This window comes from Capsicum annuum, chromosome 8 (assembly GCF_002878395.1).
Source record: "Capsicum annuum cultivar UCD-10X-F1 chromosome 8, UCD10Xv1.1, whole genome shotgun sequence".
Taxonomy (NCBI): domain Eukaryota; kingdom Viridiplantae; phylum Streptophyta; class Magnoliopsida; order Solanales; family Solanaceae; genus Capsicum; species Capsicum annuum.
This window is the reverse complement of record NC_061118.1, coordinates 17,160,793-17,187,803: the sequence shown is the minus strand read 5'-3', so window position 1 is coordinate 17,187,803 and position 27,011 is coordinate 17,160,793. Positions and strand designations below refer to the sequence as shown.

General features: G+C 34.8%; 1 long non-coding RNA gene across 1 annotated transcript in view; it reads left to right on the top strand.

The window, feature by feature from the left end:
- The first annotated feature begins 155 nt into the window (after positions 1-155).
- LOC124886552 overlaps positions 156-27,011 on the top strand; it is a 38,527-nt gene continuing 11,671 nt past the window's right edge. The window contains exons 1-2 of the long non-coding RNA XR_007043907.1: positions 156-10,091; positions 18,777-18,853. This is a non-coding gene — a long non-coding RNA (uncharacterized LOC124886552). The remainder of the gene's footprint in view (positions 10,092-18,776; positions 18,854-27,011) is intronic.

Below are 27,011 nucleotides of genomic sequence, written 5' to 3'. Positions count from 1 at the left end.
AGATATTATAAATCAGTTGAAGTTCGTGCTATTTTTTGAGATATTATAAATCAGTTGAAAATAAAAATAGACATTAACACTTAATGATACCAATATCTATAAATTTCAATTTTACAGTATAATATATCTTAATTCTATTGCAAAACTTCTAAATAATCGTTATTTATCCTCTATGTAAATTGTATTTAAAGCAAAGTATGAAAAATTTTAAACTCACTTTCAACTATCAATTCTGCCTTGAATTGGATACATGAATCACGGATTCAAATGATGTTATATTAATTTATGGAACAGAGAATAATTATTTACAATATAAATTTACTATTAATTTTAAGATTGACAAACATGACTTGAACTTTAGCCCACTTTTGCTTGGTAGCTGAAAACATTTATCTTTTAAATTGACAATTATTTTAAAAATTGAGTCACATGGCACCTCACTTAGAATGATAACCGACATAATGTGAAAAGCTCTCTCTTTACGTCTTCCATGGATATTGACCACAATCCTCAACAACCGTCTCCCCTACACTCTGTAAATTCAACCTTTGTAACCCCAACTTTCACATACAAAGTGCTTCAAAATGACCTCTTCCCAAACTTCATGGGCTCTTCGGTGACGGACGGCCTTCAAGATGAGGTCACCCCGTAAAATTTTGAAGGTAATTTTATTCCACTATCAGTGGATGATAAATCACGGCTTTACTCACTTTGGCAGAAGTCCTTGATTGTTAAGATGGTGGGTCAAAAATTGGGCTACTTAGTCTAAAGAAAAAGTTACAGGAATTATGGAAACCTTTCGAAGAATTAAATTTGATCGATTTGGGTTCCAAATTCTTTCGGATTAAATTCACTCTGTTGCAAAACATTCTACACGCTCTTCAGGACGGGCCATGGTTCATCTTCAACAGCTTTGTATCTGTACAAAAGTGGGAACCAAAATTTATCGCTTCACAAGCTCGGCTTACTCACACTGCAATTTGGATCCGTTTACCCGAACTACTTACGGAGTTTTACGACATATATGTCCTTTATAAGGTTGGTGTAAGGATTGGGAAGTTGCTCAAGATAGACACTTGCACTTCAACAACTTCTCGAGGTAGATATGCGCATTTGTGTGTACAAGCTCCTCTGGAACAACCACTATTACATCATCTATACATAGGATCTCATAAATAAGTGATTTGATACTAAGCGGCTTCCTTACTGTGTATTGACTATGGACGACTTGGACATACTACTCGTTGTCCATATAAAATACCTTTGCTCGAACACTCACATTCGGATGATAAGTATAGTGGTGAATCATTGCAATTTTTTGAGACTATGAAAGAACAAAAATAAAGGGAAGAAGAAGATGAAGGCTGGCAGCTTGTTAGGTTCCCGTTCAGATAGCAGCGCTGTTCATCCGACAAAGGAAAGCAAATTGTTCAACAGCCAGGTAAAGGCCCTTCTGGGCTAATTCGGGTCAATGATCCCACTTTAGAAGGCACCTTTGCTAGGCCTTTCCTAAAAAAAAACTTGTAGGTAAAAGGCCTACATAATTTCTCCATTCCTAAAGGCCCAGGTAAGTCTCAAACCTCTAATTTATTTAATTACCCAAATGGCTCCTTTACTGATAATGGAAAACTAGTACATTTTAATGTAGGGCCCACTGACTTTCCTGATTTAAAATTTCCTGCTCCTAATATTCATAATTCTCAACCTCTTAATTTTGTTTTCACCAATGGCACGAGGCCAACCCTTTCTCAAATTTTGGCTCCAATTTTGGCTATTAGGGCCCATGTGGATACCGTGCATGACAATTTAATCTCTACTCACGTAAGTACTTCTGATAATTCTCCTGAAGTTTACCATTTAAATGATTACTCTTCATATGAGAATAATGATCTATTAACTGTTCAGCTATCACCTTCTCCAACTCTCATTGCTCAATTACACATTTCTGAACCTCTCCGTAGTAGCACTACCACTATAAATAAATCACTCTCAAATCTGCCGAGTCAAGGGTTTGCATATCCATCATAGTCCTCTATATCCACTACAACAAATTTACCAATACTCCCTACTGATGGAATAAGGGAACGACCGCTACCCCTACAAAATATGTACCTCAATGAATCTGATCCCTCTTTACCCTCCGCAATCATGGCTGGAGGTGGCTTTAACGGGTCAGGCCCTCTCCTTTACCATGAAAGTGAATGAACAAGAATGTCGTGTTCTGATTCAAAACCCTCAGGATCTAGCCCAAATCATAACGAAGGGAATAGCGTGAGAAACGAAAGTGTTCAACGATCCACCAGCTATGAGTCAATCCCTTTTGAAACTTCCATTATACCCACTGCCACAGGGGAAGGGTTCAGTGCCATGGATTCAGCCTCACATGATGGTAGTTGCGATGGATCCCAAAGCCCAAGTCCTTCCTGTGACTATGAACTCTATTCTACCACCGAAAGCTTCAAATATGGAAGAAGGAGGGATGGAAATAACATCCACCTTTTTGGATCAGGTACGGGTCTTTCTACTCAAAGAACTGTGTGAAAAAAAATAAGCGTAAAATATCCCAAAAATATGGTCAAGTGCTCGGTTAATGTACGACCGAATCTCAATCCCGACGTGGGGAAATATGCTATCATCATGAGTCCTAATCTGAGGGACACTGACTTTTTAGAAGCTTCTCCCCAAAGGCCTCTTACTTTTACTCGCCCAATGAATTTTTTGATCTAGAATTGTAGAGGTTCTACTTCCCCTGACTTTAAAAATCACTTCAAGGATCTTCTTGATTTGTATAATCCTTCTTTGGTAGACCTGTTAGAAACCCATAGGATGAACCATCAGACTATGCCCAACAAATTTCGTTTCTCAAATGTCACTGCTATCCTGGCCTTAGGACAAGTAGGGGGGATTGCTATCTTGTGGAAAGTAGACCTTTTGAATGTTATGGAAGTCACTATGTCTCATCAAGATATTCACTGTAGAGTTCAGGTAATCCCTTCCCCAAATAAATGGTTATTTACTGCTATTTATGCTTATAGTAATAAAATGATCGAATGATTCTTTGGGATAATCTAAAATATGTAGCTGACTCCGTTGCGGGACCTTGGTTAATAGGTGGTGACTTTAATGAAATTTGTAATTCTAGAAAAAAATTTGGTGGCTTACATTCCCATGTACTGATCGTATACCCGTTTCTTGCGCTATGATGTTTCATATCATAGGTTCGAACACTCAGGTTCCTGACCACGCTTAGCCAGATTCAGCCAGCAGTAGCAGATTTAGCAGTGAGTCATCATCTATTGAGGATATGCTTTTATTTCAGTACTTCAGCTTAGCAGTATTTTAGTAGATGGAGTTAGTTGAGGGATTATCCCATTAACTCTATTTTCAGACAAATTCAGTTAGAGGCTTTTCAGACTAGATTTTTAGATAGTATTCAGTTTTATAGATGTTATATTTTATCAGTATTTTAGATGTTTTGAACCTTATGGCATTTCATCCCTTTATTCCGCATTTATTTCAGTATTATGGTTCAGTGCTCACAAAAGATATCATTCATAGGTTAGCTTAAGGTCCTTCGGGGTCGCAAGCATCGTGTGACGACTAGGGGGTAGTCTCGGGTCATTACAAGGACAAATAAAAAGAATCAAGCAGTACTGATATAAAAGACCTCGAGAATTTTGAAGTCACCAAGTAGAAACATGAGATAATCTAGAATAATGCACGAGCTTTAAGTTTACTTCTTTTTGCAGTAAGCGGAGAAGATATGACAAAATATCAACTTATGAGACCACAAAACAGATATGGGATAAATTAAAGGTGACTTATAAAGGAACCACCAAAGTCAAGAAGTCAAATATTGCTGCCCTAGTGAATGAATATGAGTTGCTTAAGATGCAATAAAATGAGAAAATCGAATCAATGTTTTCTAGATTTAGCAAAATTGTATGCGAACTAAAATCATTAGGGATTATCTATCCATACAGCCTACTAGTCCAGAAGCTGATTAGTAGCCTCCCTAAAGTATGGGAAACTAAAGCTACCATTTTGGAAGATGGATGCCTTCACAACAAGACATATGATGAGTTACAAGGTAATGTTATTGTATACGAATGAAATTATATCAACAGGTACAACAAGAAAAAAAATAGAACCAAGTAGCCTTCAATGTCGTACCAACTGAAGAGAAAGATCTTCTGAAAGAATCTAATAGCAAAGGAATGGCTTTTATAAACCGAGGAGTAAGGAAAATATGAAATATAGACAACAGAGATCCCAAAGATTTAGAAACAATGATTCTACAAAAACTAATGATCACTGCTATCATTGTGGAAGGATAGACCACTTTAAACAAAATTGTCTAGAATTAAGAAGAAGATCATCTAAACAAATAAAAAATTTGGCTCCTGGAGTGATGAAGATTAAATTGAAGAAGAAATAGAAGCAACCAACATGTGCTTTATGGCAAAAGTTGAATCAAGCGAGGTAAGACCACATGACTATCATAATTAAAATATTCTTAAATCTAATTTAGATATGATAATTGATGAGATTCAAATAGTTATAGATGAATACAATAAACTTGATAAAAGAAAAAAAATTGGGAAGCTTTACTTAAACAAAAGATTGTAGGGGAACGAAGAAACTGCCAGGTTGAAATTGAAGCAGGTAAAATCGTAGTCGATTTACTTCAAGAAGAGCTTGATGTTGTAAAAATTCAATTGAGTAGCATTAAAAAACACCAATCCAAAATTTTGTAAGATAAAATTCAGTTAAAACCAACTCAAGTTCCTCAGCAAGATCGTTTAAATCATCTAAGACCTCTTTCTCTTTTCAAAGAATTATTCGCTATACCTGTGGACATAAAGGGCATAAATCATACAACTCCAGGCAAAATCTTAAAGGTGTATGGGTTTGGAGGCCTAAAGAAAGTATATATCGCAAGGATCCAAGAGCACTTAGGTACCTAAGCAAAATTGATTTTCTTATTTTCCAGGAACATGTCTGCAAAAGCTATAAAAAGGAAATATGGGTCACTGATAGTGGATGTTCTAGAAATATGATAAAAAAGAAGTACAATTTTATTCTATAAAGAAAATAGAAGGAGGATTAGTCAGATTTGGTGATAATGCTAAGGGCAACCTTATCCTAGTTGACTTAGTAAATCTCAACTGATCATGTGAACTTATTGAAGTATATATTTTAAACGGACTAAAAAACAACCTACTCAGCATCAGTCAGCTGTGTGGCACAGGATTTAGAGTCTCCTTTAAAGCTGAAAGCTGCTCCATCAAACATGACAAATGAGACATTTCTTTTATCGGTGAACATATTGAGAATATTTGAGTTTTAAATAGTCCTAATTTTGCTACCCTTACCTACCTCACTGTCCAAACTAATGATGCTTGTTTATGGCATAAAAAGCTTACGCATGCTAGTATGTACATAATTGAGAAACTCTCAAGATTAGAATTGGTGAAAAGTTCACCAAAACTCAAGTTTTAGAAGGATCACATTTGTGATGCCTTCCAAAAACATACTCGAACATCATTAAAATTCAAAGATATTATCTCAACTACAAAACCCCTTAAAATAATCAACGTGGATTTGTTTGGCACCACCAAGGTCGCAAGTATAGGTGTGAAAAGCTATGTTTTTTGTTATTGTTGATGATTATTCTCATTTTACCAGTGTAATGTTTCCCTCTTATAAGCATGAGGCTTTCACAAATTTTGAGATTTATTGTAGAAAAGTACAAAGAGAAGCAGGACATTTCATCACCTATGTACATAATGACCATGTAGGAGAATTTAAGAACAAGGTTTTCAAGGAATACTATGCTCAGAATGGATACTCTCAAAACTTCTCATCACCTCAATCTCCCTAATAAAATGGTGTGGTAGAACTAAAGAATTGTTCCTTTCAAGAGACTGCATGAACCATACTACTAGAACACAACCTTCCAGATCACTTTTGGGCAAAGGCAGTAAGCACAATATGCCATATCATCAACAGATGCCTCATTAGACCCATTCTAAAGAACATGCCTTATAAGCTGTAGAGAGAAAAAAGCCAAACATTAGCTACTTTCATCTTTTTGGATATAAGTGTTTCATCCACAACAACGGTAAGAATAACTTAGAAAAATTTGATCCATGAAGTGACAAAGGTATTTTTCTTGGGTACTCTCCCACCGTCGCGCTTGCATGTCTTATAATAAAAGAACGTTATGTGTTAAAGAATATATGAATAATGTATTTGATGAAACTAATTACCCTTATATGAGTTTAAGTATTGATGAAGAATAGGTGAGTAATCCATAATCTAAAGCTAATGCTAGCATTGCTCCCAATCTATCACAAGGAAAGTCGACTACATCCCTTTCGGAGTTGAATCCCAAAGTTGAGATAGTCAAAACAACTATTCCAAGATAATGGAAACACAATTCTAGGTATCCAAATATGTTTATCATCAAATATCGAGATGACAAGATGCAGAAAAGAGCCTCATTGAGAAAGCAAGAATCTGTTGCCCTTGTATCTCAAATCAAACCAAAAAAGATTGATGAGGCCCTCAAAGATGACTCCTAGGTTGAGGTTATAAAGGAAGAATTGGGAAAATTTAAACAAAATCTAGTCTAGACTCTTGTTGAAATACTCAAGAACTTATCAGTAATTGGAACTAAGCGGGTCTACAAGAAAAAATTAAACAAAGAAGGTAAGGTTAATAGAAACAAGGCCAAACTTTTAGCTCAAGGTTACTCCCAACAAGAAGGTATTGATTATGATAAAACTTTTTCTCCTATAGCAAGGTTTGAATAAATTCACATTTTGCTAGCGGTTGCTACCTTTAAATACTTTAAGTGGTATCAAATGGACGTCAAAAGTGCCTTTATAAATGGATTCATTCTTGAAGAAGTATTTGTAAGGAAACCCCCTATAATTGAAAATCCATCCTATCCAAATCATGTTTTGAAATTATCAAAAGCACTTGATGGTCTCAAACATGCTCCAAAGGCCTGGTATGAGAGGTTGAGTACTTTTTTTTAATTAATAATTTCCAAAGAGAAAAAAATTATTCAACTTTATTCATACAAAAGCTTGACTCAAATGTTCTTATGTGCAAATTTATGCTGATGCTCTTATTTTCAGTAGTTCTAACATCTCCTTGTGTGAGAATTTTTCTAATCTGATGAAAGGAGAATTTTAAGTGAGCCTTATGGGTGAGCTAACATTTTTTTTTGGGATTGTAAATCAAGCAAACACCCAAAGGTGCCTTCATTAGTCAAGCCAAATACACAAAAGAGCTTATCAAAAAGTTTGGTATGGAAAAAAGAAAGTCCTATGGAACCCCAATGAGTCCATCCACAAGTATTTATTCAGACTTATCTCGTAAAGATATTGATGAAAATAAGTATAGGGGAATGATTGGATCACTTCTTTACTTGACCACCTATTGACCAGACATTATGTTCAGTGTATGCAAATGTACAAAGTTCCAGTCAACTCTCAAAGAGTCCCATCTGATTGCAGTCAAAAGAATAATTCAGTATCTCATCGGATCAAACACTAGACTATGGTATCCCTACTCTTCTCATTTTGTATTAATTAAATATTTAGACGTTGACTTTGCAGGTGATAAAAATGATAGAAAAATCACTAGTGGAACATGCCAAATTCTTGGTGATGCTCTAATTTCATGGCATAGCAAAAAACAAACTTTAGTTTTCTATCAACAACTGAAGATGAATACATAGCAGTAGGAAGCTGTGGTGCTCAAATTTTATGGATTATATATCAACTACTTGATTTTAATTTTTCTTTTGAATCTATACCTATAATGTGTGATAATATCAGTGCTATTAGACTGTCTAAATATATTGTGCATCATTCCAGGGCTAAGCACATTGATATTAAACATCATTTTATTCAAGATCATGTAGAAAGTGGTGATTTTTTTTCTGAGCTTTGTTGATTCTAAAAATCAATTAGTAGATATTTTTACCAAACCCCTATTAAAAGAAAGATATTGTTTCCTTAGAAAAAGACTTGGTATTATTAGTATTAATGACATGAGTTTTATCTTTGGAAATTCTTTATTTTTTTACTGCTTTACTTTCAAAGTTTTGAAAATTGGTTTTAAAAATAAAGGGAGTGTCATCATTACTTTCACCGCTTCATACGCCACCCCTGCCTCCACTATAAATTCTTACCTTCCCAATATCCCCCTCTACTATCCTTTAACTTACATCAGTTATCTCATTCTCTTTACCCCTTTTCATCTTTCTTTAGTTTAGTCCTCCTTTCATCTTTCCATCCTTTCATCTTCCCCTTCACTCCTTTAAAACTCCCATTCAAACTCTTAATCGATGAACAGAACTCATATAATGGTCATTCTTTCCACATACCTTCCCAAACCTCTCTCTGATAATCATGTTCTTCACTCTAACTCCTCTTAAGAATCTTTTTCCGATTCATAATAGTCAACTATAATAAAATAATGTCCAGCCCCAGCCCATACTCTCCAGTCAAGAAACCTCATCCCAACACCGAGGACATGAACAAGTTATGTACATACTCACAAAAGAAATTTTTCTCAGCCTTTAAAAGTTTCTCTATTATACACGGTCGGGTAATCAATCTCTGCCAATTAAAGGAAGCCCATTGCACTATCAGTCACTTCTTAAAATTTCAAGACTTTTCATAAGTTTTTAGTCTATGTTGACTTGAAGCCTATAAGGATCCTATTCAAATATTTTATGAAAATCTCCATCTCTCTCTTGACAGCGATAAACTTGAGACTCTTGTACTTGGCACAAGAATCATACAGAATGACTTTCTATTTGAAAAGGTATTTTATACAGAGTTTTTTGGTGCAATCCCCATTAGGAATGGCTCCTGTACTGAGAATTTTAAAATTAGATTTGAAGAAGATAAAAAAGATCTTGTTCGACCCAGACACAACGTTTGTTAGTTTGGTCCCTTGTTTTCATGATTTAAGAACTACATCATGGCCAACATCATCGCCATCACACTGATTCCAAGGAAGCTATCCCTCAGCAACGTTACTTTCCATGATGTGTTCTTCCTATTTTTATTGGTGAAAAGGCAAAAGATAAATTAGGCTACTTGGATCTGTAAATATATGCTTGAGAGTACAGCGGAAGTTCATCCTTTCTCCAGTCTACCATATGAATTGTTAATTACTCTAATTCTTCTATACTACTCTATTGACCTCTCTCATACCCCCCGATTAACATCTCCACTACGTATGACTCCAAAACTTTTTCCAGCATGGGATTATTCTTGGTAGAAAATGAATGGTGCAAGGATGACTTTGCCTGAGCAAAATCTAATATCCCTAATTTATGCAAGTTTGTTTCTAACCCCATACTCCTTGTATTGAAGAAACTGGAGGACCTTAAGGACCACTTCAAAACTATTGATGAAGGAGTAATGCTACTTCAGGAGTCAACTTCCAAGGTGCTAGATATTGGGAAGAGCACAAGCACAGATATAGGCACTGTCTGGATGACACTTGTCGACTTTAAACAAGAAGGCATAAAATTGTTCTCTAGAGTGTTTACTCGTATGGACTCCTTCAAGTTTCAATTTAACTCCTCTAATGAAGATCTTACGATATCCTTCAAAAACTCCTACTCCTTATTCTTTACAAATGTTGAAAAATCTTATGAAAAATTCTGCCATAACATGTACAACACCCTCACATATTTCCTAGCCAAGCGGTGAATGATGACTTTTATTCAGAAGGGGGTCCTATCCCATTTTTTGGGTTGTAAAATGATTTTTACACACTGTTTGCTACACTTTCAACTGCTTTGTTTAAATCCTTTGGTAATCACTTAGACTGCTTATTTAATCTATGTCTACCATTTTGTCTGTCTATTGTTGTGTTCTTTTTTACTATGCCAAAAAGAGGAGAAAGCAACATCAGAGGTGCCTACAAGTCATGGGGAGAAAGTTGACTATCAAAGGATGAGAGTCAACTGATCGTGCCTGTAAGACAGGGAGATCAAGTCAACCATCAAAAGATAAGAGTCAACTGATGCTCAAAGAAAATAAAAAACATTGAAGGTATGTGTAAGACAGGGGAACACTTTATTAATAATCGGAAAGTCAGCTGATGTTTATTATTTATCATTATAAAACAAGGGGAGATTATTAGCCCCATTATTTCACTATATGTTCTAAAAGAGACAAACTAATAAACAAAGATCTTGTAGGATACACCAAAGATACAAAGGATCAAGAAAAATCAAGCCAAAAAGAAAATAAGCATCTACTCATAAGAAAGCCCGCTCTAAGATCGGAAGAATATCAATCACAAGAAAGCCGACTCCAAGATTGAAAGAATATCAATCAAGGATATTAGTGGCTTCAAAGTACTACAACAAGCAAATAAATCAAGACAAGAAAGCAAAACAAAGTTGCAACAGTATCAATCGCGAAGAATACTGGCCTCCCAAAATTATGGAAAACGAAGTTAATCAAGACTAAGAGCAAAAGGAAAGAAGACCATAACCTATAAATAGATATATCTAATATAGGCATGTATGGATGTGGACACTGCACCACGTTGGATATACTTTATGGTGCCATTCCTCAATCAACAAATCAATTCACATCCTTGATTGAGAAAAAATCTCTTGGGTTTCCTTATGGAGAATAGAAGCCGAAGCAATTGAAGATTATAAAAGAGAAGACCAATGACTGAAACACTCACGTAACTTCAAGAACAAATCTTAGAGTGACTCAATCATAGTCTAACAAAGCTTTGTACTCTTAGTTTACAATAGTTATACAAAGAATAAGATTGATTCAACTTTGAAATACAAATTGATGCTTTTTATAAGATCAGAAGAGCAAAATATGTCTTTGAAACTTGTTCATCAGCATTGTACTTGAACTCCACCTTGAAAGATCTAAGGGAACTTTGAAACCCAAGGGAACTAAAAGTAGGCACCACATTGGGGTTTCGAACCAGGATAAATCTTTGTGTTATTATTTTAAGTCACTTATTTACTTGTCTATTTATTTAAATCTAATATATTTTGTGAAGTTTATTGATTTGCAAGAAAGTCGACTGAGAATACTCAACAGTCGACTCACAAAAATTTTCAATTCACCTCCTCTTGAATTTCACACTGGAGAAGAGAAAGATGCACCTTGTTAGATGGGACACTCTAACCCATCCTAAAAAAGGAAGGTGGCTTAGGAATAAATAAAGAAAACCTGAGAAATGCCATAATGCTTGATAGCTTTGCTTGGAGATACTTCCATAACCATAACAGTCGCTAGGAAAATATTCTTAGAGATAAATACCATCATAAGTCTTACTCTAATACATATTTATCCTCCAAAATCTTAAAGAACTTTCTTTTAGGAAGGGAATTCTATAAATTGGGTGCCCAATGGGTAGTCCATAAGGGGGGGCACAATCAACTTCTTGTTGGATAGATAGATCCTTCATTGGGAACCCATAAGGAGTATGATTCAAGGTCCTCTTACTGCCTCCCAGTTAAATCTTCCCCTTGCATATTTTTGGGATAGGATTAATTAGAATTTTCCATATCCTCTCCCTTCAATTCCCCGTTGAGTTGATCGTCAATATCAAATATTTCTTCAGGCCTAATACTAGAATCCCTAATTATCAGCTGATATAGAGATTTAATGGTAATGGGCTCTTCTCCTGTCAAAGCATTTACTCTATCCTATCCAAAGAGAGCTACCCCAACTCTGATCTCCACCCTAATCCCTTCTTTGGATTTATAAAGTAAACTTTATCCTTAAATTCAAAACTTTTCTTTGGCTTGCTCAACACAATGGACTTCCTAATTCCTCTCTCTTTCACAAGAGGGGTATCCCAATCACCCCTAGATGCATCTTATGTATCTACAATTATGAAGATATCCTTTATATCTTGTTTGAATGCCTCATCATTAAAGATTTCTGGGCTACCCTATTCCATAAGGGGGAAACACCTATATATTAATCTGGGCAGTCTCCACCCTATCAACTGATCTAACTCCTGGTCTAAGATACAAAGTGCCAATTATGATCATATTTTTAGTAGGCACACTATTCTAGTTTTTAGCCTTTAGGGTATTTGAAAAATAGAAATAGGAATATGTTTAGCAAGAAAAGAGATAAACTCTCTTTTCACCAGATATATACAGAGGCAATGGAGTATCTCTATTTATCCTCAGTAAATAAACCCACCCCGACCTACAAGGAGTTACATATTTAGTGTCATTCCCCCATCGAGAACTTCTTAAAACTAAATACTGATGGCTCTTGTCTTGGAAAACTAGGTAAATGAAGAATTGAAGGGTAATGAGACATAGTACTACTGGCTAGGTAAAGGGCTTCTCCAAGGGTACCCGTGGACTACTAACAATCATATGGAGGTTCTAGCTCTTAGAGAAGGTTTGGAGATAGTTGAAGAATTCCACATAAATCCTATTGAAATTAACATTGATTCTCTTGAGGTTTTACACATATTGTCATTAGGTTATTTAGTATATAATGACATTATTGATGATTATAGGTTAAAGCTATGATGTCTAGGAAACTCGATGGTGTTCCACTACTATAGGGAGAAGAATAGAGTTTCTGATGTGCTGGCCAAGTAGGGGGAAGATTCTAATATTGAACTAGGAAGAAAACGTTTTGAAGTTCCATCTATGTGTGCTCACAAAGTAGTGTAGGCAGACATTGCAGGAACTCAATTTGTTAGATCGGTTAAAATTTGTAATAATCATTCCCAAATAGAAACTCAAAGTTTTTAGTCTTAAATCCCGACTGGCTGAAATAGGGTGAACATTTGTTTCTCTTTTACTTTAGTATAATTCCATTTAACTAAAAAATGAATCGGTTTACCTAATAAATCGAGTTAAAAAATAATATTGGTTATTGGTATTAGGTTATTGTGTTAAACAATTTTTAAATAATTTTATAATTTTTTATTGGTTTATTAATTTGGTTTTTATATTCTAGTTAATGGTTAAACTGATAACCCAATAAATTATATTGAATCATCTTTTTATCCTTAATTATATGAAAGTAACTTTTTTGTTTAGATAGAAGCTCTGTTATTATTTCATGAATTATTTTTTTTCCTTTTTAGGTGAAGCGTTAGACTTCTGAAGTAACAATTTTATTTTACAATTTTATATTGAATTGAATCTTTTAGTAAAGACATATTTGAGAGAATTCTAATGCATTCAAGTTTATATTTATTTATCTCTTTGTGGTTGATATGTCTGCAATCTCTTTAATTAAAAAAGACAGGATTTTGTTGGAATCTTTAAAATCATTACTTTGATTAGAAATGTTAAGCACTATTAACACTAACAAGATAGAGGAAAGAATATGAATTTGTGTCTTTGAGATACAACTTTTTACTAGTCATTCAAATACTTCTTTTTGGTTGTTATATTTAGATAACCAATCTTTTTATTCTTTGAGATCATATTTATTAGTTCATGATATTTTTGGGCAATAATTATGCTGTGAAGATTGCGTGTGTACAAAGGATATTAAAAAAGAAAAAAATTACATGAGTATTTTCTTATTAGTTGAATCAAATAACTACATCATAAAAGATCGCTAGCCGATTAACCAAATAGTATAAAAATTATTATATTGATTTTATTATTAATTGTCATGCCCCAAAATGGTAGGAGCGGACAAGAACTATACACACATACTAAATAAGCTATCTGTGACACATATGAGATTATAGGATAACAATGACCTGGATATCCAATATGAGATGTATATACACACAATGGAGTTATATGAACAAAAATTATAATTTACAACACTGTGTGATATTCATGAAGCCTCTTATAAGTTTAACACATAATACTACTAATAACTAGTTGGGATAGGCTCCGACATACTCCATTAGAGATATAAACATTTATCCAAAAATACTAGATGTAAACTGGTTACAGAGAGAGATGGAGTTCACCAAAATAACAACCAAAACAACAATAGAGCCTATCGTGAACGTCTGTTATCTTATGGATCTGAGCCTGCGTCAATAAAACATAGTGTCAATAATATGGAGATGTTAGTACACATAAAATATTTACTGGAATGAAAAGCAGACAGAATACAGCTAACAAGTGCAAAAGCTCATATGAATCAAGTATCAAAGTGAAAATACTATGAGCATACAAGTACTATATATAAGATATGAAGCTGTAACATATGCACCAATTTTGTTAGTTCATCATATAATATCCAGGGGAGCATTCATTATAATATAGCACCTATATTTTGCCTAGGTGTTGTACATAAATTATGTATAGTATAAATAATCATAGATGGTCTGTCAAAAGTGATTTGAGTCAAATACAAGGCTTACGTAGTCCAAATACATATACGTATAACTACAGTCACAGTCTAATACAAGGTATACCTTAATAGATTCACTATGAGGATTTTCCCATGGAATATATATGCCATATATTTACTTGAGTATGGGGAATAGGTATATGACGTTCTAGCTAACTCCAAATGCACTTAATCTAATAACGATCTAATGGTCTAGTGTCAATCCTGTGCATAAAATCACATCAAGCGGATATGCAAAGTAAAATCTATGTACCTTCCTGTCGTTAACATTTACTAAATAATTTCTTAAAGGCCTATGACATGTAAATCATGGTAGAGATCATTTATTATTTAAGTGGAATATCTATCTAAATCTACCACTTATTTTAAATTCTCATGTATATAATTGTAACTATACTATGGCTATTTAATTTCATTCATAATGTATGATAAATATACCATGTTACCAAAGAATTTCAAGTAAAGAAATTTACAATAATATGTAATATTGTGAAGATTTGACATAAAGAGTGTAAGACAAAAACTTATAAGCTTGATGGTCATACAAGAGAATGCTATGTAAGGCAAATGAAGATCCAATCTTTGTATTTCATGAGAATTAATTAGCATTCATAAAAGAAAAACATAACATAAGGATGTGACTTAATGGTGAGGAAAGGTTTAAATATACATACATTTACTACTTTAATATCTTTGATAATATTTTGAGCCTCCAACAATTCAATCTGTGATAGTGTAGCCTTTATCTTTCCAATTGCAAGTTCCCTCTATTCAATAAATGACCAGCTAACTACAAGGATAACACGTACATCCATCAATAACAGGTAGGTTCATGTTCCAAGTTATTCTAATACTATTTACTTAAAAAAGAAATAGTTAAGTTCCTTAACAACCATCTAGAGTGAATCCAATAATTTTTCTAACTTATATAGTCCAATATCAGAATTTTCTAATAAGTAAGAATTCTAAAATTTCAACTTTTATCACATTTTTAAATTTTCTCCTATTTTAAGAATTTTAATTAACCAAATGGAATTTAAGATCTAGTACAAAGATGTTATATAAATATCCCTAAATACTTATCCATAGTGATACTCGAAGATAGGATAAAAAATTAACCTTTTAGAGTTCAAGCCCAACACTGGATTATTGAAATTGGCTGTTTCATAAGTCGATCAACCATTACCCAAATAAAGTCATATTGTTGATAAGAATAAGGTAAACCTATCAAAAAATCTATACTAATAACATCTTATTTCTACATTTGAATATTAAAGGTCTGAGCTAGGCTATCGTGTCTTCGATGTTTTGTTTTCACTTGCTGACAATTAGGGCACCATGCCACATACTCTGCTATATCACTCTTTAAGTCATTTAACCAATACATATATTTAAGATCATGGTACATCTTTATACAAATGAGATATATTAAATAACAAGAGCTATGTGCTTCTGTGATAATATATTTTATTTATCCATCTAGATCAGGTACATATAATCTACCTCGACATCTCAAGGTTTTATCATCTTCTAGCTCAAATATTATGGCTTGATTTGTTGAGTTCTTTTTTTGTATTAGAGCAATAAGGTATCATCATACAATCTCTATTTCACCAGTACCACAAGTGATGGCTTGACCGTGTTGAAGACAATAATGTTACCATCTTTGGAATGCATAAGACAGACTCCAAAGTTGGCTAATTGAACATCTCTGGCTACCTCACATTGAATAAGTGACAAATGTGATATCATACCCATAGAAAGTCAACTAAGATTATTTGTTATAATGTTACCTTTAGTTATATTGATAGTATAGTCTGACTTTTCATTGATTTATGACACCTAAGATGCTTACAATGAGGAATATTTACAAGAATAAGGGTATTTTTGTATGTAGATATGATTAGCTTTTGCATAATTATAGTTTGAATATGCTTGGAGAATGAAAATGATTAAAATTGGACTTTTAGATGATTTATGCTATAATAACTTTAGTATGACTATGGTCAGGTCCAACAGCCCCACCACAAGAGTGGTCCATAAGACTTGATCAGACAAAGAGTTTGCATGATCGTTCCATGAATATACCATCATACCATGTGGTCATATGGAAGGCCTAAAAATAAATATATAGGAGTTAAGTATAAGACTCATCAGATGAGAGCCCTCCTAGATTGTTTAATGATCATACGACCATACCTTGATTCTATAGAAAGAAGGACCCAATAAGAAGGTTTCAGATCCTTAAAGTGAGGATAGATCAAATGAGCACTTGGCACGATCATTACTAGGTACCATGAGTTCGTATTGATAAGTGTACCAACCAAGACCCAAAGATGAAAATTCACAAACTAAACCATGAGCACTACATGGTGATTGTGAGTTCTAACCATGATCTGACCTTTCTATCTTCAATGTTAATTGACCCAAATTTCCTATTTCTACTAGGATAGGTTTAGCTTATCTATACTACTCATACAAGATTTTTTGTATGAGTTTACACTCTTTTATATTTTACAACAGTATATTCTGAGATTCTAAGACATATTCTTAAGATTTAATGAACACCGTTTCTATGGTTTTAATTAAAGTTGAGATTTTGAAGTTTTTTTATTATTGTAAGTTCATAACTATATTTATATCTATGAATTTGTAATGTCTCAGGGTTTTGGTCATTGAAAATTTCTAAAATTTTATCCTTCATGTCCTTATTATGATTCCTTTAATGAGTCATTGGACCAAATTATAGCCAATTTAGAAAGTGTGTGATAGAGTTTTGCTCAGAGTATTAGTGGCTTTCTACGAGTCATAAGGACTCGTTATGAGGCATTGGGTTTAAATCTTAGGGTGTCTAGTGTATAACCTGAATGGTTGTTAGGTTTACTATAAATAGACCCTAGGAGTCGTAGGGTCCCATTATGAGTCATATAGGTTGAGTCATAGGGTAAACAGATTGTGAGTTCCTTGAACTATCTTGGCTACGATTTTTGGTGACCATTCATAATGAGTCTATAAGAGTTGTATAGTGACCCTTAGTCACTGATGATAAAATTCTAGCTTTTAAATTGAGTGCACTTTGGAAAATTCCCTTATTACTCAATTAAAACCCCACGTTCATAAAGAACTTAATAAGGGTTGTTTCTATACATAACGTACTCAAACGCTCCTAAATCTCTCTTAAATTCTCTTAAGCATCCATGCTTAGGTTTTTAAAAAGTAGGCCATCCAAGGGCTCAAGGATTGAATTCTTTTCGTGAAACTTGGTATTTCAGGCATGTTACACTTCCCTAATTATTAATTTTCTGAAAGCATGAGCTTTAAAGTGTTGTTCACATAGTATTAAGGTAGGTTTTGAAAACATGGGTAGAGGGTCTTGAACAATTGTTGTTTATGTGATGTTTCATATTTGTCCCTACATGGGTTACGTTTAAATGGTGGTTTTAAAATAAAATTAATGCATGAGAATGGCGAATGAACCAGGGTTTGCGATTCCCTTAACTTATGACTTTTAAAGTTGTTATTACCCCAACATCATATTGTGAAATTTGATTTTGAATATAAAAAGTATGCATATTGAACTACTCTTAAACTATTGCATAATATGAAAAGTCAATAAAGTACAATGATTTTTGATTGAACCCTAAGGGATTCTATACTTCCCTAAGTTTATGTATAGTTGAACCAAGGGGGTTGTGAATTTCCCCAAGTGATGATAATTGGTCTGGCATTTTGATATTACCTTGCAAGTGAGTTGGTATGAAGATACCAACAATGTATGCCTGAATGTATATCATTGTTCAACAAATGATAATGTATGTGCTAATTATTTTATTTGGGATTTAATGAGGGTTGTGTAGCTGAGTCATGAAAGTAAAGGTCTTAAAGGACCAATACTGGAAATCGTAGTTCCCAACACAAGGGTCTATATGACTTAGTGGTTTGAGTTCTCTTTATTATTATCATTTGACTGGGAGGTTTGAGTCCCCTACATCTTATTATATGATTTGGTTCTCGTGTCATCTTGATATGCCAAGAGGTTTTAGTCCCCTATAGCACATATATATACCTTTTGGTTTATGCAGTCACATATACTGGGTCCCTACCATCTGGCGGAGATCTGGGCCCATATAACTCATGAGTGCCTTTTTATGTTATGATGATTGAGCTATACAATCTAGGCTAAATTTTAAAGTGCATGTTAAGCCTTGTTCCCTATCCTGGCATATGATATACATATATATATATATATATCTATGTATATGCATTTGATTATGTGCATTGGTTTTGAATGGTTTTGAACTATTCTAATGACATTATGTTATCCTTATACCCGAATTATATGATAGAGTTCACCCTACTAACCATCTCTAGGAAATGTATCCCTACGCAATGCAGGCACTGAAGATACCTCTACTTTTCCTGAGTAGAGTTAGGTGGATCAGCTTGGTTTGTTTGTTCATTATGGTGAAGTGGTAAGCTTTTATACATTAGAAGACATAGACATTTCATTAGTTATTATCATAGACTTAATTTGAGAGTTTCATTATCATTAACATTATCATTTTTATTATCATTGTCATCTGTCAGAGTGGGGGACATGTCCCAACCAAGATTGGTTTTTGGTTCCTGCGTTAGAAGGCTTGCTTAGATTACTGTTGAATTAGGCGATGCTAATAAGTTGTTTTGGCTACTCCATGGTTATCAGTTATTGACGTACCCTTTATTCTTTGAATTTACCTTATTATATATTTGGAATTTATCTAATATTAAGGGAAATTGTGTTTACAAATTTCCCCTTTATGCTAGGCCTGATTTGGGTCATGGAAAATATGGTATCAGAGACTAGGTTTGGTGTCATTAGGTGTCCACAAAGCCATGTCAAGGTAGAGGATCTTTTATGGGTTTATAGCGCACAACACTTATAAGGGAAAGAGTACGAGGCATTTAGGAATATTTACCTTTCTCGTTCAATTTCAAGATATAGAGTTTAAGGTCTTGAATTTCCTCTAATTTCCATCTATTATCTTTTTAGATCATTCCTCCCAGATGATCTGATGTTCATGAAAACTTTTATGTCCTGTATGAGGACAATATGGATGGAGCTTATCCTACTCTAGGAGTTCAGACCCAGTCGAGGGTTGCTACTTCTGATTTCCCTAAGGGAGCTCTACCAGTTCCCCCTATCCTTCACCAGGCAACCCAGGCCAACATGTCTAATGCTGAGTTTCACCAGTTGATTAATTTTCTTACCCAGTTGGTGGCCTTTCAGACTGAGCGTGTTCCTTTGGTTGTTCCATCTTTCAAGACCACTAAAGTTGGCCAATTTATAAGTTTAAGTCCTTTTATTTTTAGTGGTTCTAAAGTTGAAAAATATCCTTAAAATTTCATTGATGACATGGAAAAGATCTTCCATGTGATGCACGCTATTGATGTCGGGGTGTAGAGTTTGCAACTTATTAGTTGGAGGATATAGCATATCAGTGATATGAGGAGTAGGACCAGTCTAGGGGAGATGATGTTGAGTTTGCATTATGGGACAATTTCTCTAGTGCCTTTCTTTATCACTTCTTTCCTCCTAAGTTAAGGGACATGAAGGCCAAGGAATTCATGAATTTGAAGCAAAACAAGATGATAGTAAAGGAGTATATCTTGAGGTTTCATCAACTGTAGAATTATGCTCCTGAATTGGTGTCTAGCATGAGGGCTAGAATGAGGAATTTTACCTATTGGTTATCCCATGAGTTGATTTTGGAGAACAAGGATACCTTATTGAACAAAGATACGGACATCACTAGAATTTTGGTGTAGATGCAATAAGTGGAAGAGCAAAAAAAGAAGCAAGCAAAGATGAGTGAAAGGAAAAATAAAAGTTTTGCTATTCGGATCAGGGTAAAGCTCAACAGCAAAATGATAGAGATGGGAAAATGGTCTAAGAAATGGTGAAACTCTGGCTCTTACATTACGACTAGTGCTTCTTATTCAATGACATCAGGTGATCATCATTCTCTGTATAATAGATGATTTAGATCACAAGGATCCCAGCCTCAGGATAGTGGGGCTTAGTCAACTCTATCATATCCTTCTTGTATATTCTGTGGTTAGGTTTACCGTGGTGTTTGTGAAAAGGGGAAGAACAAGTGCTTTAAATATGGTCAAATCAGTCATATATAGAGGGATTGTCCTTCTAAGGTTTTTTCTTGGGCAAATAAGATACATGTTGCTAATTTATCAGCTCTTGCACCAAAAAGTGTTGTGTTTGGTTTTGGCTCTATCACTAGTCAAAACTGTCTGTATGCTCTTGCCACCCACCAAGATTCTGAGGCGCCCCCCGATGTTGTTACTAGTATGCTCAAACTTTTCTTTTGTGATGTATATTGTCTAATTAATCCTGTGTCTACCCTCTCATATATGACCCCTTATGTGGCTATCCATTTTGGTTTTGATCCTGAATGTATTTCAGACCCTTTTACTGTGCCTACTCCGGTGGCTGACTCCATCATAGCTAGAAGGGCCTATAGGACTTGTGTGATGTCGATTTATGGTAGAGAGACCTTGGTAAACCTGATAGTGTTACATAGTGGACTTGGGGATGGATTGGTTGCATTCGTGCTATGCATATCTTGATTGTCAGACCCGAATGATCAATTTCTATTTTCCAAATGAGCCAGTAATTGAATGGGAGGATAGTTACCTAGTACCTAAGAAAAGGTTCATTTCATATCTTAGAGACTAAAAATTGGTTTCTAAAGGGTGCCTCTATCACTTAATGCATGTTAAGGATTCTAGATCCGAAAGTCCTTCTTTGCAGACAGTCTTGTGATCTGTGAATTTCCTGAGCTATTTTTGGATGATCTTCCTGGTGTTCCTCCCGATTGGAAAATTAATTTTGGGGTTGATCAAAATTAATTTTAGGATTGATCTTCTTACCAACACTCATCCTATTTCTATCCCACTTTACACAATAGCTTCAGCTGAATTAAAAGAACTCAAGGGTAGTTGAAAGATCTTCTTAACAAGGGGTTTATCCTCCCAAGTGTGTCTCCGTAGGGTGCTTCTATTCTTTTCATACATAATAAGGATGGGTCCCTTCGATGTGTATTGATTATCACCAATAAAATAAGGTGACCATGAAGAGTAAGTATCCCCTTCCATAGATTGATGATCTATTTGATCACCTCAAGAATGCTAAGTTCTTTTCAAAGATTGATCTTCGAATGGGTTATCATTAGTTGAATACTAGGGCTATAGATATCCCTAGGACTGCTTCCGAATGCGGTATGGTTACTTTGAGTTTTTGGTGATGTCCTTTAGTTTGACTAATGCCATGGCAACATTTATGGATCTTATGAATCAGGTTTTCCATCAATTCTTGGATTTGATTTTGGTGTGCTGCTACTTATTCCTTGCTTTATTTGATTTTGGATCCACTTGTTCTTATATTTCTACTTATTATGCACCATGATTGGCGTTTCCTAATGATTTATTATCTATGCCATTATGTGTATCTACTTTCGTTGAAGATTCTTTTGTAGTTGATCGAGTCAGATCATGTGTAGTGATAGTTAGTGATGTTGATACATATTCAAATTTAATTATTCTTGATATTATGAATTTTGATTTGATTCTAAGCATTGATTGGTTATCCCACCATCATGTAGTCATGGATTATTTTGCCAAGACTGGTACCATACCCATGCCTAGTATACTCCTAATTGCATGGAAGGGAGCTATTAGTTGCAAGACAATGGGGATTATCTCTTATATGTGTGCTAATAGACTTATTTTGAGGGGTTTCAAGTCTTATTGCATTTATATTTATGATACTAGTATGGAGAGTCAGTCGCTTGACTTTGTTCTTATTATTTGTGAGTTTTCTAATGTGTTCCTTACTAACCTACCTGGTATTCCCCCTATCTGTGAAATTGAGTTTGTTATTAATCTCGAGCTTGGCAACCAACCTATTTCTATGTCACCTTACTGTATGGCTCCTACAAAACTTAAGAAGTTGAATTTTCAACTTTATGAACTTCTTAGTAAGGGTTTTATTAGACCGAGTGTTTCTCATTGAGGAGCTCCTATCTTGTTTCTGAAGAACAAATATTGTTCCTTACGTATGTGCATTGATTATAGGCAGCTTTATAAGATGATGTTGGAAAACTACTATCGTATGCCTTGCATTGAATATTTGTTTGACCAGCTTCAGGGTGTAGCTATGTTTTCTAAGATTAATTTGAGGTTGGTTACCACCAGTTGATGATTCAGTCTAAGAATGTCTCAAAGAAAGCTTTTAGGATATGTTATTGTCATTATGAGTTCTTAATAATGTATTTTGGATTGAATAATACCCCATCCGTATTCATGGATTTGATAAATCAATTATTCAAGACTTATTTGGACTCCTTTGTGATTGTATTGATTGGTGACATCCTTATGCATTTTAGGAGTAGTGAGGAGCATGCACAGTATTTTAGGTTTGTTCTCTAGAGTTTGAGAGATTGTTTGCTTTTATCAAAGTTCTCCAAGTGTATGTTTGGCTTAATTCAGTGTCATTTCATGGAAATATGGTGTCTAATGCAGGGATTATAGTAGACACTATGAAGATTGATGTGATTCGTAATTAGGTTAGACCTGTATCTCTAACTAAGGTTCATAGCTTTATTGGATTGATTGGTTATTATAGGCTCTTTGTCAAGGGTTTTGCTACCATTTCAGCCCCTATGATCAGATTGACTTGGAGTGAGGTTCCCTTCTGATGGTCTAAGAAGTGTGAGTCGAGCTTTAAAATCTCAAGGACTGTCTTACTTCAGCGACTCTATTAGCTTTTTTTTTAGGTTGAAGGATTCACTATGTTTTGTGATGCTTTTACCATTGTTTTGGGTTGTGTTTTGATGTAGCAAGGCCATGTTATTGCTTATTCTTCTAGGCACCTTAAGGTGTATGAGCGCAACAACCCCACTCATGATTTGGAGTTTGCGGCGAAAGTTTTTATGCTAAAGATTTGGAGGAATTATTTTTAGGGTGTGCATTATGGGATTTTCACCAATCATCATAGCCTTCAACTTCTTAGACCTAGAGAGAGCTTAATAATCGACAGTATAGATAGATGGAGTTGCTTAAGGACTATAATATTTCTATATTATATCATCTGAGTAAGGAAAATATGGTTGTAAATGCCTTGATTTGTAAGGAAGTGATTATGGGTAGCTTGGCTTGTATTTTAGCCTCTCAGAGGTTGTTAGAATGGGATATTTATTCCTTAGCTAACTTAATAGCTCGCCTTGATATTTCATATCCTAGGAGGATTTTTGCAAGTATGGAGGCGAGGTCCATACTATTTAAGCAGATTTATGATCGTCAATATAAGGATAGAAGGATTTGCTTCCTTCATGATCAAGTGTTGAATGGTAAGCCGAGAGGGACACCCTTACTTAGGAGGGTATCTTTTGGTTTAATAGTCGTATTTGTGTTCCTCAGCTTGATGACTTGATTCAGTTGATTTTCCATGAGTCTCACAACTTTATTTATTAAATTTACCCTGGCACAACCAAGATGTATAGAGATTTCAGATAGCATTATTTGTGGAGTGGTATGAAGTGAGATGTGGAAGACTTCATAGCTCGTTGCTTTTGTTTTTAGCAAGTAAAGGCCGAGCATCAACTAGGTGGTTTAACTCAGAGGTTATCCTTTCTCGAGTAAAAAATGGAATGAATTACCATGGATTTTGTTAGTGATTTTCCTCGATCTCCTCATGGTTTTGATGGTATCTGGGTCATTATAGACAATTTGACCAAGTCAGCACACTTTATTAGGATTCAGATGATTTTCGTTGGTGAGAGATTAGCCCATATCTTTGTTCGGGAGAAAGTCCATTTGCATAGGATGCCCATTTCTATCATTTTAGACCATGGTTTTATGTTTACTTTAAGGTTTTGGAGAGCATTTTAAGAGAAGCTAGGCACTCGGTGGAATTGAGTATAACCTTTCATCTGAAGATCGATGGTCAGTCAGAGCAGATTATTCAAGTTCTTGAGAACATTCTCTAAGCCTACATTATGGATTTTGGAGGCCAGTGGGAGCATCACATAGCCTTGGCAGAGTTCGCATCTAACAACAACTATCATTCGAGTATTGATATGGAACCTTTTGAGGCTTTGTATAGTAGGTTGTGTCATTCTTTGGTTGGATGGTTTGAGATTTTTGAGGTTATTCCCTAAGGTACAGATATTCTCCAGGAGTGGTTGTATAGTATCGAGGTGATTCAGGATAGGTTAAAAGTAGTTCAGAGAAGGTAGAAGTCCTATGCAGATCATAGGCTTCGTGCTTTGTGTTTGGAGTTGGAGACTATGTATTCTTCCGCCTATTGCCTATGAAAGGTGTGATGAGATTATGGAGGAAGAGTAAGCTCATTTTGAGATATGTTGGACCTTTTAATATTCTCCATGCAGTTAGTGAGGTAGCATATGAGTTAGCTTTACTTTTAAATTTGTTGTTATTTATTCAGTTTTCCATATCTCTATGTTGCAGCAATATAGTATCTATCCTTCTTATGTGCTAAGATGGGACTCAGTCTAGTTGGATGAGCATTTGACCTTTGTAGAGGAGCCGGTGCTTATTATGGCTAGTGATGCAAGGTAATTACTCAATAGAGAGATCCCTATAGTTAAGGTTCAATGGAGACACTACCCAGTAGAGGAGGACACTTTGGAGATTGAGAATGAGATACCGGCCCAGTATCCTCACTTGTTCAAGATATGCGGTTACTTCCCCTTCTATAACTTTTAGGTATGGAAGTTCCTTTAGTAGTGGCTATTATAATGACCCTTCGGTCATTTTTCATATTTTCACTTATTTTCACCATTAGAGCTTTTCTATAGCTACCCCAAATAATTTATGACTTGCTGAAGGTGATAGTTTGGTTGCCAGGAAGTTCATTTGGTTTTTAGAGCCAATTCCTTATTTTGAAGTCTTCAGTTGTTTCAAATAGCCACCAGTTAAAAACTTCAATTAAACAATCTTGGATGCAAATTTTGACTGTGCCAGTAGATCAAAAATCACGATTTTAAGCTAGGTGGAACTTTGGTTGAGGTCTTGATGCACCCGAGCTCATTTTGACCTATTGGTTGGAAAGTTAAAAAATTAGAAATATTGGTGTAGGTTCATATTTGGTTGAAATGACCTCGAAAGGAAAATAAGATTACACCATTACATCTAAAACATTGAATAATGTGGCTACATAATTCACTTACGTATATTGGATTCTGATTGAATCCCGAGATATTGGGGGAAACTTTGAATTTTTCTAAGTTTTAGCTGTCAGCTGTGCTAAAAGCAAGTACTGTGATCACACAAGGGAGGATGGCGATCGCCATTCCTGCTCATGTACTCAAGTAGTGCTATTGCATATGCTATAATGCGATTTCCAAAACTAATTACCTGGCATAGGTATAAAACGACCCCTTAGGCTGTGTTTTGGTTATTTTACTCTCATTCTTGAGAGCCCATAACCCTGAAAGAGTTTGATGACTTAGTATTGAGTCTTGGGGGTGACTTGGGAGCTTTATTAACATATATTTTTGTGAATATCTCTAGATTTATGGTAAGAATCCTTCAAATTCATGCTTGAATTCTTGATTTTTTTACCAAATCCCCAAATCCTTTAGGGCTTGAGTTTAGCCCAAACTTAGCTTGGTTTTTACCCATTTTTTAAGGGTTTATATTCCATGAGCTTGATATCATGTTGTGTTGGTCTTGGAAATGTGTTTTTCCATGAGTATGACCCACATTGAGGTTTTTTGCATGATTTTTGGACATGAAGCACAAGGGTGAAATATGGATATCAATATTTTCGTATTGGTAAGTAGAATATATGTTTGATAGCTTAGCATTTTGAAGAAGCTTCTGGGAAAGGAAAAGCAAAATTTTATTGTTTTTTGAGCTTTATTTTGCATTGAGGTGGGTTTTAGGTGTTGGTTTAATGATGTGCAAGACTTGGGATTAGTTGAATCCTTTAGGTCATTTGAGACCCTTAGAGTGAAATGCTTAGTTTGTTTCCTTGAATCTTAATGGATTAGACTTGATATCTCATGTTTAGCTTGAGAATGCTTAGAATTACTCTAGTTAGATAGGAGTGACCTTATCACTCATGTTTAGGGCAAGATTGGCCTTAGTTGCTTATTGTAATGGGGTTGCTTTAGTTCTAATAGACTTAGTAATAGAACTTGGGTAAAATCTCTTCCTTGGAGTTAATGGTGGCTTACTATACATCTAAGAGTTAATTTAGATACCTTAGCCTAGTTCGGGATAGAAATGGACTTAAAAGGTATTTTGGGGATTTAAAAATGGGCTCTTAAAGCCAAGATTGATATAGTTCTCCTGAAACCCTTATACGCTTGTTAAATGTATAAAGAATGCCCTTTTAAGGAGAGGCTGAGGAACGCTTGGCACTTGTTGGTTATGATGAATGACATTAGAAGTAATTTCTCATCGATTGTGCCATGCATGTGAGTTATTGGCTAAGCTCATGTTGAGCTATTGTTTGGCTATTGATTGGGCTTCCGAAAATACATTATTGAATGATCCCTTGGCTAGGATATTGCCTAAGCCTTAAATCATGTTATTGACTATGCTATG